Below are 19956 nucleotides of genomic sequence, written 5' to 3' on the forward strand. Positions count from 1 at the left end.
TTTTCCAAAAAGAGACAACACATTTTCTATAATCTATAAGCATGAAAATCTCCAAAATAATCTCCAAAATTCAGTTTTTGTTGGACATTAATTTAGGTCGTTACGTTTTATCCCCATTTTTCACATTAGAGCCACTTCCACCAGCACCATCCATTTCAGTCCCCTTCCACTTCCTGCTGGGCCTCCTTTCCAGGTGCCATGTCCCTCCTTCTTGTCACCCCAAGGGGACATGCCTCTGCCCTGACCTCCCGCACAGCCCCTCCTGCTTCCCACTAAAAATCAGGACTGGGGACTATGGCCGGTCTGTCTGACCATCTCAATGACTTTGTCTGTGGCACCACCCTTTAATTAACAGCCAGGTTCTTGGAACATTTAATTTTTTTTGAAAAAAGTCATTTTCTTCTTCACTTAAAATAAATGTCAGTATCTTCCTATCTTTTTATTTTTTTATTTTTTTTTAAATTGTTATAATTATCACCTTTATTTTTTTTATATATTTTTTATTCTTTTGCTTTTTGGGTCACACCCAGCGATGCTCAGGGGTTACTCCTGGCTTTGCACTCAGGAATTACTCCTGGCGGTGCTTGGGGGACCATATGGGATGCCGGGGATCGAACCCAGGTCGGCTGCATACAAGGCGAACGACCTACCCGCTGTGCTATCGCTCCGGCCCCTTCCTATCTTTTTAAACAAGCCTCCTGACCCCGCTTGCTCTGGACAGAGAAAAGAGTAAAGATAAAAGCAGCAATTAGCTATTTAACAAACTTCATAAGCTACTTCCTGACAAAGGGGGAGAGAAGAAAAAAAAAACCTTGGCATGTGCCAGATATTGAGTGTCAACAAGAAAAAACTTGTAGGAGAGACCGACTAACAACGAAACAAACAAAACTTACTTTGTGTTGCAGCCCGGTAAGCAGGTCAGGAGGAGAAGGGGGCAGCGGGCTGTCCAGGCCCTGCTTCCCCTTCACGGCTGCGCTTGTGGACCCCGGCCCGAGGGCTCTGGCCTCTAGAACTCACCGCGGTCACCCTTCGTCTCAGCAGCACTGGAGATACTCCCGGGGCCAGGAACCCCTACCCAGTCCAGGCCCAGGTGACCTCTGGGTGCCACGTGGCACCCTGCTGTCGTTACCACACACATGCCCGCCCGGGACACCCCCTTGTTCCCTGCGGAGCTCTGCCATGGGCGGATCAGTGCTTGCGGCGAGGCGCAGCCCGGGACACCAGCCCAGGTTCAAGGTTGGAAAACACACACCGAGCCCGGGGCAGGCAAGGCTCGTGCGCCACGCCTGCCCTCAGAGAGAGGGATCCAGGCGGGCAGGAGCTCTCTGCTCTCGGGTCAGGGCCGGGGGGAGCTCATCAGACAATGGGTTCAGAACCCTCGATCTTACTCGCCTCCCCTGCGCAAACACAGAAGAGCCCTTCTCGGTAGTCGGCTCCTGGCTTACAAACGTTAACCCTCACTAAATCCCAACCGGTCAAGCTTTCTTCATTTCAAAGACAAAGCAAAGCAAAACAAAAAAACACCTTGTCAATGTGATGGTTTGTTTTGAAAAATTACTTGAGCCGTGTGCTGTCCAGCTCCTAAAAACAACCCTTCTTCCAGCAAAGTGGGACACTTTGACCTTGTTTACTGCCCTGTTTTGAAACCGCTGCCTCGTAACTCCTGACATCACCGGCCGCGCATTAGCACCATCGCTGCTGTTGGCGGGACATGCTGCTTCGCTGTCTGGTGGTCTGGAATCACCCCTGGTTGAACAAAAGCCCCTCACAGAGGAGTCGGGCAGGGCACCGGCTGCGAGCATTTGCCCATGGAGCACACACACCACGGCCTCAGCCGGTGCTCTGGGCACTTCCACTGGGAAACAAAAGCGCTGCCCATCCAGGACTTGGGGGTCAGTCCTGGGACCCAGGTCAGCACCCGTTGTTCTCTGTCCCGAGCCTCTGTCTGCCCAAGAGCCGGGCTCCCTACTGCCCAGCGGCCACAGCGGCACCAGCGCCTGCCCCTGAGTGTCATGAAGGGTAGTGCCCCACCTGTTTGCTCCCCAGAGGAACTGCCCGCAGGCTTTCCTGGAGGCAGATTAACTTGGTTGGAGATTAGTGTGCCCAGAGTGTGCATTTTCACCTTTGACAAAGTCAAACTTGTCAGGGTTAGGACTATGTTCCTTTTTATGAAATGTGCTCTTGACATCAGAGGGTAGAACTTTTGAGCGAACACATTTCTCTTCTAAGTTTGACATGTTCCTTTTTTTCTGGGTTCTGTTCCCCAAATTCTTACTTTAATGATATCACAGTCAAAGCAAAAGACAGTTATAATCCCCCAAAGCGAGTCACAAACACCCAGGAAGATTTCCCCGTAACACACCTCCCTGAATGAAACTGCATTCTGGCCTACAATGTGATAGTGCAATTTTACAGGGAAGTCACCTAGAGCCCCCTCTGGCCTGTCTGAAATCAATCGACAGTCATGCTTCACTGGAAAAACTTAGCAACAATCGAATCCGCAGACTGTGGTCACCCAGAAATAAAGACAAAATACAAACTGGAGCACCAAGAGCCAAACTGGTCAGAAGGGGTGAAAAAAAAAAACATCCAGAGGTAATCAAATTAAATTTCACTTTAACCAAAGAACTTCTTTAAAAAAACAAAACAAAAAAACCTTCCAATTATCACACCGGTTACTATGACCTCAAAACTGCTTTGAGAAAATGAAAGGGATCTTAAGGGCCACGACAGAGCAAGTGTCACCTGGCCTGATGATGGCTACTTGCACTTCTACCGAATGGCAGTGGCAAGGCCAACTGGCCACTCAGAATTCCGAAATACCAAGACCTTGCCTTTGGAGCGGTATCATGCCCTTCGGAGATCATGAGAGGAGTAATAAGGGAATGCCTCGCACGCGATCTCTCTAACTGGAACCATTTTGATTTTAGTCCTGCAACTATACCAGCTCCAACGCGCCAGCCAGGAGGCACGTTATTTTTATGATGAAAGTAAAGTTTGATTCCTTCTAAAAGGGAAGGGGCCAAAAAACAAACAGACAAAACAAAACAGCAAATCCCTATCTCCTGTTTCCAAATACAAATCGGCAGGCTTGTGCTCTGAATTTTTTAGGCATCAATAAAGAGAAGAAGGAAACAGCTTAGAGAAGAAGGAAACAGCTTTTCCCCCTTACAAGTCGGGCTCTTAGGTACATACACTGATTTGCATTTTATGCAATCCTGGTGGCTCAATCAGGAAGTGAACATTTTAACTTTGTGTTAGGGACAGGAGTAACACACGTGACCCATGGTAATGATTATGTGGCGGACCCGCACGCAGGGAAAAGGAAACTGAACCAGAGGCTTTAAAAACACTGTCTTTAGGTTGAGTTTCATCAAACCATGAGTATTTTATGGCTTCCAAAAAATAATTTGTTTCAACGCTTTGAAAATAAGCCCCTCAGGGTGCTTAAAAACATTCCAGGAGATCCAAGGATCTCCACAGTAAGAAAGTTTGATTAGTAAACTGTCTCCAGGCAAATCCTACCCAGCTGAAGCTTATTTTGAAAGCTGCTTTTCTATGCTTTTTGAAGGCCAAGCAATACAAAATTGTCATCAAATGAGCCGTGGTGGCCGCTGCTCCCAGGACTGATGCTTCAATGAGGCCTGTTCCAACAGCACAGAGAAGAAGCCTACTTCCGGGGTCAGACTCTACCCATCAAGGGACCACTGCATTTTATTACAACAAATAGAGTTTCAAACAGAAAAGGCCAATACCACAGAAGGTTTTCTCTGAGGTCCCAATTTCTGTAACTGGTCGTCATTAAACAGCATCTGGATTATTCCTGTACTGTTAGGTAACTTATGCCACAGCCACCAGTTTGTCTTTACCCATTCTGGAGAACAGGGGGAGATGAATGCTAGAAAATACTCTGATAAGGAAAACGGATTCCAAAAGGCTATCCTCAGGGTTTATTCCTGGCTCTGTGCTCAGTATCATCACACCTGGCGGGTCTACCTTTGTGCTCCTTTTGTGTTAAAGTACAGTATACGAATACAAGCACAGTCAAGACTTAAAAATGAAAGTTAGGTCTATGGCTTTGTTTCTTTAGACTTCTATTATTATATTAATAAATAATTTGTTGGCTGGGAATGTTACTCAGTGGTAGATTTCATGCTTCGTATTTCAATCCTTGGATTTGATCCGTAGCACCAGATAGATAGTAATTTATTATTAATAATAATAAATAACATGGTTGAAAATATATTTGTACCTCATAGCTTTTTATCACTTTAATGCTTTATTTTTTTCAAAATATTTTTGGTTTAGCTCGTTTTTGGCCCCTCCTAGTTGTGCTCAGAGATCACTCCTGGATAGTCTGGGGGACCATATGTGGTACTGGGAATACGCAGGGGGGCTTGTGTGCAGAGCAAGCACCTTACCTTCTGTACTACTAGTCTAGCCCCTCCTTTAGCCTTTTGAAGCTCTGGAAAGGCTATAGGCAATAGCAGGTGCAAGGGGGTGGGTAGCGCTCAGTTCTGGGTAATTCTTGATCATTTAAGAATTCAAGAGAAAGACGGATGAAAGGAGAAAGAAATCATTGAGACATAAGCCCTTCAGAACGGAAGCTTAAGCAGCAGACAAGGTAAGAGCAGACAAGGACAGGTAAAAGCATAACATCTCCAGGGTAGCGTTATTAAATGACATCTGTGCTCATCTTACTAGACTCTGTATCCTATTTGTGGGCAGAACTAAGGAAAGATGAGCTCACTACCAAGAAATAGCCCTTCACTGGTTCTGGTGCCAAGACCATCATTTATGGAGGCCAAGTCTCAGAGACTAACATCTCAACCTCCTCTTTCAATCAGGGAATCAGAAAACCCGCTTCTCCTCCATTACTGAGCTGATTAACAACCAGACTGGGGCAACACTGGCGAGGCAAGGGTAGGTTTTCCCATGCTGTGCCCATATACCTGTAATCTGCGTTTCGAGTAGACTCCAAGGAGTGAGCCATGGCTGCTTAGTCAGTCTTGGATGAGTGAAGGAGGGGCAAGGCTCTGGACCCCTGGCCCATAACTCAAAAGCCCTCTGACCCTTTCTACTGAGAGTCTCTCTGGCTCCCGCCAGCTCCGAGGAGTATCCCAGACCTGAGTGGCAGGGCTTGATGCCGTAGGGAAGAGAGGACACAGGTCAGCTCTGGGCAGATGAGACCTGTCCCTTTTCCTGGATAGCTTCCTCCCTGGGAATATGACAGTCTCCTATATTTTTCCAATGGGAAACTCAAGACCTTAAATAAAATAACAAAAACTAATCTTCCTTGGGTTCATAGCACAAGTTTTACTGGAATTCTGTATCATTGTCACTGTCATCCCGTTGCTCATCGATTTGCTCGAGCGTGCACCAGTAATGTCTCCATTATGAGACTGGTTGTTACTGTTTTTGGCATACTGAATACGTCATGGGTAACTTGCCAGGCTCTGCCGTGTGGGCGAGATACTCTCAGTAGCTTGCTGGGCTCTCTGAGAGAGACGGAGGAATAGAACCCAGGTTGGCTGCATTAAAGAGAAGAATCAGAAAATAATCTAGAAAAAAATGACCAGCCCTGGGGCCAGAGGGCTAGTTCAAAAGGCTCAGAGTGTTTTGTATAAGGAAGCCCTGGATTCAGTCACCATCACAACATGGTCCCCCCTAAGCCTCACTGGGAATGACCCCTGAGTAGAGAGCCAAGAAGAGTTCTTGAGTACTACTGGAACTTAAGAACTTTGTGGCCCCCAAACTAAACAAAATAAATAAAATTGGCTCTTTATAGCCTTCGCCAAAATTAATTCTTGGAAATTGAAGAGTTAAGTGTAAAAAGGTGGGAAAAAAGTGGACAATAAGGAGAAATTCTAAATCTGAGGTAGGAAAACAAGTCTTAGTTTTATAAAGAAAAGGGGGGAAGGGCAGGGTAATCTGATAATGCTGCAATGGAAACCAGCTCTCTGTCCCAAAGCAGCACAACTGAATGGTGAAAATACAAAATCCTGTAAAGAAAATAAAAACTATCTAATAGTCTACTCAATTTTTTTTTTAATTCCAAGGTTTTTACCTTACTGAGGCATAAGAAGATTATTAGGAAAATGATAAAGAAGGTCTATGGGAGAAGCGGTTGATAATAATTAACAGATGTCAGGAGTCTACAACAACAACAGAAACATCAAGAATTACTAATTTTAAAAAACCAGTAATTTAAAAAAATGGAAAGACTCTTGAAGATATTTGTCTTCCTACATTTCTATATTTATAGCAGCATTATTCACAATGGTCAAGAGGTAGGGGTTACCCAGTGTTCACTGACTAATGGATGGAAAGAGAAAATGTGAAAATGTGATATAAAATACAATGGAGTATTAGTCAGCCTTTAAAAAGGAAGACAGCGAGAGTACATGCTAGAATGTGGCTGATCCCTGAGGACACAAGCACCCCCTCAAAAACGGCCCAAGTCACACCATGCTATGTGCTTCTTAAAGCTCTCAGATTCATAATGACAGGACACAGAAGGGTGGTTTCCACATCTGACAGGAAGAAAGAGGGGGGAGTTCTTATTTTATGGGTGCAGTTTCAGTTTTGCAAGATGAAGAGTTCTGGAGACCCATGGTGGGGGTGCACAGAGTGAATTCACAGGAACACAGCTGCACGGCTTGCTTGGAGATGACTGAGAGGGACTGTTTTATGCTGTGTGGGAGGGAGAGAGGCAGAAAGAAAAGAAAGGGAGAGAGAAAGGGACAGAAAGGGGAGTGAGAAGGAGGGGAAGAGGGAGAGAGGGGAAGAAATGAGGAAGAGGGGAAGGAGAGAGGGAAGGGGAAGAGAGATCATGGAGGAAGGGTAAGTCACTGGAATTTGAGGTTTTTGGGGTTTTTTTGGGTTTTTTTTGCTTTTTGGATCACACCCAGCAATGCTCAGAGGTTACTCCTGGCTCTGTACTCAGGGATTACTCCTGGTGATACTTAGGGGACCATATGGGATGCCGGGGACTGAACCCAGGTAGGCCGCGTGCAAGGCAAACGCCCTACCCACTGTACTATCACTCCAGCCCTGGAATTTGAGTTTTGAGAGCTTCTTCTCTTTGACATGAGAGAGCTTAAAGGATGTCAAGAGTACAGACCTCCAACCAAAATACTATTTCAAACACTGAATTCGTTAGATGTGCTAATTACTGAAGTCAGCACAAAAGCAGCAGATCGAAGGTGTCAGATGGCGTGTCTGTTTAACCTAACAGCGCATCAGACCTCTGCGTTTGTCTGAGCTCTCTCGTGGTAGCCAGCCCGCAGAGCTCCCCACGCTGCCAAAGAGCCCACAGGGGTGAGTCGTGAGGATGACTCTGGTCTGAGGCACATAGGCAGGACAATGACTATCGCTGTGTAGGATGCAACGCCATCCCTTGACCAAGTGCCCAAAGCTGGTAGTTTATTCTGCAGTCACACCAACTTGATTTTCACTGGTAACCGACACATTGGCACTTTTCAACCAGGACTGCACCCTCTGCAGAGCATTTAACCTTTGCATTTGGCGAAAGCTGGATTCGCTGGTGCAGTGCATTATGGGGTGGGGGGAGGGCAAGCCTTCCCGAGTCCTGAGGGAAGCAGAGCTGGGAAATATCGCTTGTCCCAGGCCCAGCTCCCGGCCTCGGCTCTTGTTCGTTCTCTGGCCAGGAAACTGCTAAAGAAAGCAGAAACAGGGGCCAGGAGCTGAGCACAACTGTGCAAGTCCAAACACAGACCAGAGAAGATGGTGTTCCGAACGAGTGGATTGTGTTCTACAGGAGCCGACTACACAGAGGAGGCAGAGGAGGAGGAGGAAGACGTGAGTTCTAAGAAATGCCTTCCCTTGTGCAGCCTTTCTGTAGAGAAAATAGCAATGGTAAGTAGTAGGAAGCCCCTTCGCATTTTGAAGCATGCATCACCTAATAGGAGTTCCCCCAAAAAACCAAATACAAAACCACCCCAAGCCTTTCATTCTGCATCACTCTGGGAGGGAACGGGCATTCATGGTAACACCTGATCCATTAAGCCAATGGGGGAAGACACAGAGACTGTCAGGAGCCAGCTGAATCACAGGAAGATTTTGCTCATTTGTGCAGCTAAAACAAACAAATAAACAAGCAAATGAAGAAAAAAAATCCTGGTCCAGGGATGTGACTCAAGTCAGGAGTCACATGCCTGGCATGCAGGTGGCCTTGGGCCCCCTCCCCACCCCCCACCATGGCTAGGCGTGGCCCTAGCAACAATAACAATGGCATAACTATGATCCCTTTTTCCTATGTCTTTATCGTAAAAACAGAATCACCTTACTCAAAGCTGACATTCCAGGAGCAGGCACTATGGGGCAGGTATAGCCCAATGCATGCTTCCTGCTTTCAAGGAGACACCTGGTGTCAACTCATCCCCCCACCCCAACTTCAGGGAGAAGCCCACCAAAAGCACCAATTTCCATTTCCTTGTACTCTGGTATTAAAGAGAAACCTGATCTCTCTAAAAAAAAAAAAACCTGCCACGCACCAGCGCTATTGCTAGTCATCCTTTGGTTTTCAGATCACAAATCTTTAAAAAGATTCTCTTTTTTGCCTTTTGGGTCACGCCCAGAGATGCTCAGGGGTTACTCCTGGCTCTGCACTCAGGAATTACTCCTGCTGGTGGTTGGGGGACCATATGGAATGCCAGGGATCCAACCCAGGTTGGCAGTATACAAGGCCAGCCCCATTTTTTTTTTTTTTTTTTTTTACTATATCAAAAGTGCAAGTGGAAAACTGTTTACGGAACCTTTCCCAGTGAGCAGCTGCTCAGAGACAGGATGCGTGTGAAGTCAGCAGAGCTATTTTAGAACACAATAAGAACAGATTATTGGAAAAAAAAAGTTTTTCCTTCACAAAATTTTTTTTGAGGGGGGAGCTTGTATTTGTGGCCACACTTGGCAATGCTCAGGAGTTACTCCTGACTCTGCACTCAGGAATTATTCCTGCCAGTGCCCAGGGGAACCATACATGATGCTGGAGATCAAACCCAGGTCAGCCTTGTGCAAGGCAAATACCCTGCTTGCTGTACTATCACTTCAGCTCCTCACAAACTTCTTTCCATTATGAGAATGAGTCTTCAGAGTAATTCTTTGCTGCTGTTGGAGCGACACTTCATTGGACATTTCCATCGGCCGTCTGAACCCACACTCCAGGTTTTCAGTTGGGACAACTGCCACATAGATGTCCACCTTTATGAGCTGCCCACAGGTTCAGGCAGGGCCACTGCCTGAATGGATGTGCAGGTAAATGCAACACACCCAGAGTGAGGGTGGGGGGCCAACTTTGTGAAGCAAATGTTTCATGAGTCTTTCAGGCCTCACCTGATGCTCCTTCCAGCAGACCAAGGTCAATGGCAATTTGCAAGACCGAAAAGGACCTCACATGCTGTCTCTGCGAAATTAAGATTAGAAGCATGTTCTGGCTGGTGGGCAGATCAGGATTTCTAGCCTCCCTCTCTCTGCTTGCGCTTCAATCTGGAAGTATCCAGAGGGCTCGAAGCTGTAAGCAATTTAGGCTATGAGGTTTGACACTGATCTTTACTAACCGTAGCTGCATCTACACCATGACACAGGGAGTAATATCTAATCTATCCTACTCTGCACATTTGAGAGATAAGAGTTGGGACTTTAGTATTAATACAAGAGGATCAGAATGAGTCAGAGATGATTCACTTGAAGTTCAACCATAATGGGGGGGGGGGGAGTGGGAAGTGAGAATTTTTTCCAGAGCATGAGCTCTTCCAAGTAAAATGAGGGGACGATGAGATTGGAAACATTGATCCAGACTTTTTCTGCCACAAACTAATACCACTTTCATCAGACAAGTTTAGGGAAGACAAGGTACAAAGTGGTTGATAAGGGATAAAGTGGTTAACATCTAATTCCGCTCATCCTCACTGCTATCCGTTTCCAGGAACCACACAACCAATCTGAGAAATAGAAGATCAATAAGAATCAAGTCTTATTTTTTTCAACAACAGAAATGAGAGGGAGAATATGAGATACCAAAAAAAAAAAAAAAGGAAGGCAAGAACAAGAATGAATGTTTAACCCCCAAGGAATAAAATTTACAGAAATAAAAGGACAGGACTCCTAAACTGAAAGGCAGAAGTAAAATGAAAAAGTATTTCACTTGTATCAAGGCAACGAACGACCACAGCTACTTTTATAGATTTTTTTTAATGACTAAGTTGGATAATTTACAAGATGCATCTCTTCCCTTAGCAATGAAGCTACAAGAAGAGTCTCCTAGGGACTCGCTGTGATTAAGGACGACAACCCCCCTTCCCGCAGCTGAAAAACACAACTGTATGAAAAGGTGCCCCTGCTGTTTCCTCCCAGCATCCTTACCCGAGGACCCATTTACCCAAACCCAAGAGCTACTGCAATTACTGTGACCCAATCATTAATCTTTTATCCGGTTAAACACTGTTCCTGTTCGAAAGGCATTTCTGACTGAATTCTTCAGCTAACTTGTGACAAATAAACAACTGAAAGCACTTTCCGGTTTCTTGAGAGGTAAGCAAAGCGTTCTATATCCCCCTCAGATTCACTGTGGGAATCTTCACCCCCATGTGATGGATCTGGGAGTTGAGGCCTATGGGTGGAGGTCAGGTCACAAGGGGCCAGCCTTGTGACTAGCACCCTGATGAAAGAGGCCTCGAGAGTTCCTCAGGCTCCACCAGGGGAGGACTCAGCCAGAGCCGGACTCTGCAATAACAGGGAATATGTGCCTGGTGTCTATCGGTCACCCGCTATGACACGCGCTCTCGCTCTCACAGCAGCCTAAACCGACCACCAGACCACTTCAAAACGGTGGGCGGGACACACTTAAGAGTCGCTACGAGAAAAGCTAATACAGCGCCTAGGGATTTGTCTGGATTCAGGAAAGGAGGAAAAGGTACTCACTGATGATGCTGAGAAGAGGCGGCCTATAGCCCAGAAGGTTCTAATGAGACTTGCCGCTGAGGAGGGAAGAATGGTGAGACACAGTGACGATGTGCTAGACTCCGCAAAGACACCATCCAGAAATGACAAAAGAGGGTAGACAGAAGACCAACTGCCAAGCCTAAGTAAGCATCAAGCGTACCCCTCTCCACATGCAGTTTTCTGCAGTTATAAAGAAACAGACAAAGCTTAGAAACACTACCCCCACCCCAGGTAAAACTCAAAAAATGTCTAAAGAAAGGACACTCTCCAAAGAAACAAGTATCTGGTGAGGGCCCCAAAGTCAAAGCCTCTTCACCCCAACTACAATTGGCAGGGCTGGCTCTGGGCCACCAGAGGGAAACTGGCCAGGCGTGAAACTCCCCCAAGGAGCCCCACTCAGCCGTGACCCTGCTCTAAATCAGAATGAGACCATAATCGGGGATCAATACACGCTGCGGGGAAGCCGGCAACATCAAGGCAGGAAAAACAAGATAGACAACAGAAAAGATTCCTGTAAGAAACAAAAATCAAAGGGGCAATGGTATTCTACAGAGAGTTCCCAAATCAACCTTTACTGGTATCCTTAGGAAGAGATGACTAGCGACAGTTCTGTTCACTGCACGTGGGTGGAGGGGACCCAGGAAAAGGTCTGCGGGATTAAAAAGCAGGAGCCCTGAACAATCAGAATAAAGGATCACTGCACACATGTGCCAGGAAGCCGGAACCCAGAGTTGGGATTCCGAGAACTGAATCCCGGGACGCTCATTCATGACACGCTGTGTTTACAGCACATTCTAGGGGTGGAGTCGCGCCTGGCAGAGACAGGGACACTGGGCCCCTCTGCTCAGGAAAGCCCGGGTCTGTTTTCAGCCCTGCCATAGCCTGCCTGCAGAGCAGCCCGAAAGCTCCTCTCCATACCCGTCTATCCGTTCATACACAAAGGGGGAAACCTAGGCCCTTGTTGCCAGACTCCTGGAAAATATTCCTAAGGAAGAAGCAGCTCAATGTGAAGATTTCGAGATACTAAGACATTAATGAAGTACTTGTGAAACGTTCCCTGGAGAACTTCACAAAGAAGCAGTTCTCATCTGGGTGATTTGCATACTGCCCTTCCTGAAGGTAAGAGAGGGCTGGATCACTGCTTCAAACCGCTACTCGGGTCCAAAGTCCCTTTGTTTAAACCACACGTTCTATACTACCCTATCTGCTATTATTGGGGAGGGGGGAAATTTTCACATACATATGAACTACTTTTAAAAGTTTAATATAGTGCCCTAAGTAGAATAAAAAGGAGAAACTAAGAGCAATTTATAATTAAAAATGTCATAGACTTTAATATGTAAATTATTAAGTCCAGTTATAGAATATGCCTGGATTAAGAGAAGTGAAATCAGAAGCCTTAGTTAAGTGGAAAGAAAAACAAAAGAATTATACGTAAATGGCAGAATGAAAATAAATCCACTCTCTGTATACTGAAACACGCATGTTATCTTGTGCTTTTATGTAAATAGAGGTGGGTCTAGGCTCAGATAACTGTAAGTTGATTTTTCACCAAATGAAAATCTCAAAAGACATTAAAGGTTGTGGGGTACTGGCTATTCTGTCTTCTCCAACTTAGGGATATCTAAAATTTCTATCCTTCCCCCAAGGAACATACTTTTGCTATAGAACCGATCTCACTGATAGCTTTCTTTTCTATCCTGCCTCCTGGGGGTGGTACTGTGCTCAGAAAAAAACCCCAGCTAGAAGACACGGGGAATTTCCTTAGAGCCTTCACGTCACACTGAGAATCTAGTCCTGACAGAGAAATAAGCAATATATCAATGAAATACACTTAACTGATATGGCAAACACAATTAATCCACTTAGGCTTCTGCCGTTAACTACAGTCACAGTCTTCATTACCTCAAGGTTTCACACAGACTGTAAATGGAAAGCAGTATCTTTATGATATTTATTTAGGCAGCGCAGTGGTCTTGACCTTAGAATTTTTTAACATTCAAATCTAGTTAGCGATAAAAAATAAGGGGAGTTTTTCATAGAACTCTGCAGCCCTCATTTCCTCAAAACAAGAATTGATGCATTCTTTCACATGCGGTCATTACAGGAAAGGGGGGGGGGAGCCGCTTACTGTAAATGCTTTTCTGATGCAATTCCACCACCTCTTTCAAAGAGAGAATTCATCCAAGAAGCTTTAGTCACTTCTTCAAGAAAAATGCCACTGCTCTGAATGTACACGGACTGGGCCACATGACTCAGGAGAGGCTCGGGCAGATCCGCTGGAGAACAACAGATGGTGAGAGGGAAAGCAGAAGAGCCTCACAACCTCTCCCACGATGAGAGAGGCCACTCCAAAGAAGGTGGACTCTCCTATGGTTCGAGGGAGGCGGGGGGGGGGGCCCCCCAGCGTGGGAGCTGCCACGTACCCCCCAAACCATTCAAGTACAAATAGCCCACTCCCCCCTGCCCAACTTTTAGAGTCTACTTCTTAAAAATAAAAGAGTTCAGCTCTAAAGCAGGAATCGATGTATGTCTAATTAGTATCTTAGCAACTCTGGTGATTTCATGTTTTAAGGTTCGTGCAAGAAAGGAAAAATGGAACCCTGTGTTTTAAAATTTTGAAAATGAAACTATGCTTCGGAGGTGGATTTCATATCCACAGGGTGAAATGGAGGGGAACACTATTATTCCACAGCCGGTCAGAGGGATCCAAAACATAAGGCACATGGTTCTCTGAGCTCTTTTCAAAGAGACGAGTCATTTTTCTCAAATCACAAATCCACCCAAAAGCAAAGGAGGAGGGGTTTCTCCAGTGAACCCTTACCTGGGTTACCGTGCGTCCTTCCACCGGCCAGAGAGGTACACCTCCTGGTCTCTATGGAGCCACCACTGCAAAGCCCAGAGCGCAGGACTCACCAAGATGCAGGCAGTTCTCTGGTGGAGCCTGAAATCCCCTTGATGAATGAAACTGCACTTCGTCACATACACGTTCTGAATAAGCTATTGGCTACGTGAAGGCTCCGCGTGTGGAAGTCTGATTTGCCGCTGTTGGGGCTGGCCACTTATATCCCATCTCAGCAAGACGGAAGAAACACCACTCCCAGATGAGTCAAAACTCAATGGGGTTCCTTTTTTTCTGCAGCATTCGCCCCAACCCTCAAAAACCACAGTGAGAGAGCTCACTCCCTCATGAGACGATACTAATGAAAAAAATTTTTTCATGATGTCAACAACCGCCCTGTACAACGGAGTCTCACACCACTTCCCAGGCGTCTCTTCCACACGCACTGCACACAGGTACAGGCACCAACACCTATTTTTTAAGTCAAAAAATTCTGACTCTGCAAGCTCAGAGAGATAAAGAGTACCAAAATTTCTCAGGAAAAAATGGGATCTTTGCAAACCCTACATGGATGACAAACATATTAAAACCAATAATCATGCAATGGTATAACAGATCTTTCTAGAATTAGAGGCTTTCTACTTGTAGTCCTTGGACCATCTGCTCTGGACTAATCCAAGAACAACACAGAATCTGGGGAGTATGTGTGTGTGTGGGGGGGAGGTGTTGGAAGTCTGCAAGTACCTAGCTTTCTAGGCTGTTCTTGGGTTGCTTAAATTCGAGACCTGCTTTTCTTGTAAACAGGGTTTAGCAGCTGATTACAAAGCCACTGCCGCCTTCTGGATTATTCGATTCTTTTGCCTTTGACTCCTGCTGAACTCAGGAGAAATTATCAATACTAATCCCCTCAACAGGGGCTGGAGCGATAGCACAGCGGGTAGGGTGCTGCATATGGCAAACCAGGGTTTGATTCCTCCGTCCCTCTCGGAGAGCCCGGCAAGCTACTGAGAGTATCCCGCCCGCATGGCAGAGCCTGGCAAGCTACCCATGGCGTATTCCATATGCCAAAAAACAGTAACAACAAGTCTCACAATGGAGACGTTACTGGTGCCCACTCGAGCAAATCGATGAACAACAGGACAACAGTGCTATAGTGCAACCCCCTCAAGACAAGCTGTGGCTCTGACTGCAGAGCAAAGGAGAACCAGTCTGGGTTCCCCACCCACCTCTCCATCTCTCCATGACGAGAGCAGTTTGACTTGTGGAGTCTGGAAAGTGCCACTCTCAGGGTGGCACACGGACATGCCAATGAAAGTTCGCCAATAGGTAAGTGTCAAAGAACAAGAGGAGGAGAAAGAACATGCGGGTGGCCAACTGCTTACGATCTTCCAGGCACGTCATCCAGAACTGCTCTTCCACTTTCTTTGCCAGAGAACTCTCGCTGGAACAATCGCTTCCTTTGGAGGAGGGAAGCGCACCGCCGACATCAGCTCAGGGCCGGACGCACTAGCCTCCTTCCTCCTCCAGGAGACCTTCAGCCAGCGGGGTTTGTGTCCACCTCCACCGCCTTTCACCTCTGCACAGAAAGGACCAGAAACAAAAAAAAAAAAAAAGGAAATTGAGAAATACTGACATAATTGTACTTAAAATGAGATCATCTTTCCACAGTTCTTGTTCTTGGTTCCTTCTTTATCCAACCTATGACTGGGCCAACTTTTAGCAAAAACCCAGTCACATCCCATCATCTGTTCTCCAGGCCAATGACTTCAGTCCCAGGAAGCCCCGTCCTGAGAACGGGGATGGAAAAATGCTATCTGAACATCACTGCATATGAACAGCGCGTTTCAACTGACAGGTTCACCTTTTCCTCTAAGTTTCCAAATAACCTTCCAGGAGGAAGACGCTGCTACTCAGAAAATGGCATGCTCACACCTCGGCGCCCCGCTGGGATGACCGTGTGCCCTCACAGCCCAGCAGGACCACAGGATACTGGCTTCACGCCCTTCCACTTTAGCCCACGAGCTGACCTGGCCTGTCCCGTGTGCCAAGTATTTTGCCTAATTGGTAAAATTTGAATGTCGGGCAGTGGTTCTCAAGTTACGTGTTTACAATGAAACCTTATATTCCCCCAAATTCGATCCTAGGTGAAGGCACAACACACACAGCAGAAGGGGCGTGTCCTGGCTGCTTCCTGGGGCTCTGGGAGTTACAGAGACCCCCTCACCCCAGCCACTTCCACCGCAGGGCGTTAGGGAGGCAGCACTGCTGACCCCCTGACCTCTTGTCTGCCCTGATGACATTTATTTTTATCTCAGACCTTGCTCATCTTTTGAAGGGCTGGTACGTTATCGTTTTATTTTATGTAAGGCTTTGTTTGTCTAAAGCTGGGCACATAGAAAATGTTTTGAAAGTCAGGTGATTTGTCACCACATCCAATATTCACCAAACCCAACCCAAGGGATTCTGCTTATGTGGTTTGGGTAAACATGAACGTGAAAACCACACCCTGAGGGTCGAGTGATGGCAAAGCAGTCTGCCCTGCTGCAGGCCTCAGTACTGCATATCCTCAAGCTCCACGAAGAATAGCCCCAACAACCCCGCCCCAAATTATAAATTCTATTTGCTTCTCCTTGCCAACAATAACCTGAACCATATTTTTAAATTCTCATGACATAAAAGACCACCTGCTGTGACTCACTAGTGGCCATTAGTTTGTTACAATGGTACAGCAAGTTTCAAATTATATGCTAAATCTCAAGCCCAGAACAGTAATAATATATATATTTGTTCTGGGTAAACGCCACGTTGTGTATGTGAGTGTAGTGTGTGTGTGTGTGTGTGTGTGTGTGTGTGTGTGTTGCTAGGGGTCAAACCCAGGACCTCACATATGCAGGCAAGTGCTCCACCACTAATTCACATACTTGACCCAACATCAACCTTCTTACGAAATAAAATTTGCGTAACATAAAACAAAGTATCAGTCTAAGATTTAAAATGAATAAACTTCAAGTGTCATTATGTAATCATTATTTAAATGGTCAGCATATAGAACAATGAAAGGAATGTCTTCAGATAGAGTCAATAATAAAATTCTGCTAAGAGGAAAATATAACTATCTTTTTTTAAAAAACATCTTATGACATAAAAATGTCTTCAAGGACATCAAACCATCCTGATAGGCAATGCCCTCCTATTTCAAGTATATGTGTGAGCCAACAGCCAGAGAGAAAGAAGTAGGCTAGGAGGCTCAACTGGGAAACCACCTGGAATCGGGGAGAGACACCCCAAGTTCTGTAACCAATGCTTGGTTACTTCTGTTTGCCAAAATGAAACTAATTTAATGTAGCCAAGAGTGTCTCATGAATGCTCATGTGTACAGAACTAGAAAGTTATGTCATTTCCAAATCCATACTCAACCACCAAAAGACATGATTAATGTTGTTTCCAGAATTCTGGTTTTTCTTATGACTTTAGTTCTAATTTATGAAAAAATAATTATAGTAGCACTTTTCACAGTGCTCATGTAATTTTTAAATAACCCCTTCCCAGGAATCAAACCATGGTTAGAGAAGGAAGACATTAAGTACTCTTCAAATGCCTGGTTATGTTGCCTACTCTAGCTGTGGTGGGTTAGGACTGAAGCTATTTTTCCATTAAGAATAATACTGAGGGGCCTAGCACAGCAAGTTGGGGCATATGCCTTGCATGTGACCAACCCACATTCAATCCTTGGCATTTCTATGATTCCCTGAGCACAGCCAGGAGTAATTCCTGAGTGCAGAGCCAGCAGTAACCCCTAAGTATCTCGAGGCATGGCCTCCCCCCCATGCCTACCACCCCACAAAGAGTTATACTGTGAATAGCCATCAGCAGGTTATTTCACAAAAACTTAGTTCACTCACAACGTGTGTGTAATCAATACCATACACCTGAAATGAAATGCGTAACATCACTCTAAGACCAGCAACAGGGCAATGAAAGACTTTGTTTTCTCCAGACATATGTGGAAAGGGTCACTGGAAGAGAATGAATCTATAATCAGACTTAGAGGGTTAAGGCACCTGAAAGTGACACCGGTTTACTGCCTCAGTTTACTTCCAAATAAACTATGTTTTCTACCCTGGATAATGATTGTATCATTAGGTTGACTGATATACACTTGAGCTTCTCAGCTGTGATAAGTGCCATTGGGGACTCCTCAGAACGGAACAGAGAGAAGTGTTTTATAAAAGCTTAGAGATTTTCATAAAAATATAGTAGAAGAATAGGCTATATAAATTTCCTGTATGCCCGCCAAAGGGGCAGGCTGGGCGGATGGCAGGGACCCTAGGAACACTGGTGGTGGGGTTTCAACATTGTATGCAATTCTATTATGAACAGTTTTGTAAATCATAGTGTCTTAATAGAATAATAAACCATATGTATATATGTATATAAGTTGACATATGCTAAGATGTATGTATGCAATCAGACTTAAGTGGGCAAAGAAAAACCATTCCATACAGAGTTTCACCAAGACTGCAGGGAAAGGGGTCGGATGAGATGTCCCATGGGCATAGGCAGCCTTACTGCTGCACAAGCAGAAGCTGTAAGCCGCTGACCCCAGCAGGCCCAAGGGACAGCCCCTACACCTGCATGACCAGACACACGCAGAGCAAGTGTCTGTGACTGGCCTTGTGTGGTGAACTTGGCTGTCAGTCTTTCAAAGCAGCAGTTGTTTTGTGCTGGCTGCTGACTCGGGAATGAGGAAATGGTCAGGGCTCAAGATGGGCTCTGGTGTGTGTAAGCTGCCCAATCACGGAGTTCGAGCAGTCAGCTCCCTGAAAAAGGGTGTCAGGAGCAAGAAGGGACATACGCAAGCCTCTCCCTCAGCCCTAAAGAAAGCAACGGTCCTGAGAACCCTGTTCTAACAACAAAATCACTTCTGCTGCAGGACACTTGTAATTCCTCACTGAGCTGGGAGTGGTGGGGTGGGCCCGGATTGAGGGTCCCAACAATCAATGTCAGCAATCCCTTGGATCATCACATCTAACTTTAACCCACTCGGCTAAAATCATCAAAGGGGTTTTTATGAATTTTTATGAATAAAATTAATTCGTGTTACGAGTTTGATACGCTTTTAATGACGTAAATGTGTTAAGTGCATCTAAAATACAAAATGTATCTAAAGACCTTTTTTAAAAGACAGCACCAACTTTGTCCTTCCGACATAGACTGGTGGCATTTAAACATGCCTGTGAAACTCCACTTCTACTTCCAAGGGAAAGAAGAAAATGGAAATGAGAGAAAATGGAAAGGGCTATAGGTGATAATCCTTTGGCGCTGGACAAAATCTAAATCTGTCTGAAGCCCTGTTTTTTTGTTGCTGTTATTTTTCTTGTTTTTGTTTTTGGAGTCAGACCCAGCAGTGCTCAGGGCTTAACCTGGCTTTTCACTCAGGGATCACTCCCGACAGGGCTGGGGGGACCATAAGGGGTGCCAGGGATTAAACCTGGGAATTGAACCCGGGTTGGCCACATTCAAGGAAAGCACCTTAACCACAGTTCTATCTCTCCAGCCCTACAATGCAGCGTTTTTAAAACTGCAGGTAGTGCACTGGTTGTAAAATAAATTCAATGCACTGGGGAAGCTGTTTTGTACTGTCTTCTGCTGGCCTGGATGGAGACAGCCTTCTGGCCACCTTGATTCTATGTATGTGCATTTGAACACTTCCCAGCAAATCAGCTCCAATCAGCTCAAACTCCCTCTCTTTCTTTCCTCCCCAGAAAATATGTAAAAATGCAACTGAGTGAGACTGCTTATTTTTCTTTCTGTAAGCAACATAACTTTTCTGTTTAAAGTTAAAAAATAAATTTGTCCTCAGGCACTGGTACTTAAGTTTTTACAGGAAGTCAATCACTTCTGGTACTGCTTCTACGTCTTATCTCCAAAAGCCAAAGAACCCTGTAGCCCTAGTGATTCTTGCAGTTTGGGTTATACTGAACTCCTGGAAAGAATACTTCCCTCCAGAAAGGGACTTTCCTTCATTGTTGGTGGGAATGTGGACTGGTCCAGCTTTTTTGGAAAACAATATGGACATCCCTCCAAAAACTAGAAATTGAGCTCCCTTCTGACCCAGCAATACCACTTCTGGAAATGTATCTTGGAGATGCAAA

The sequence above is a fragment of the Sorex araneus genome, chromosome 1 (genome assembly GCF_027595985.1).
Source record: "Sorex araneus isolate mSorAra2 chromosome 1, mSorAra2.pri, whole genome shotgun sequence".
Taxonomy (NCBI): Eukaryota; Metazoa; Chordata; class Mammalia; order Eulipotyphla; family Soricidae; genus Sorex; species Sorex araneus.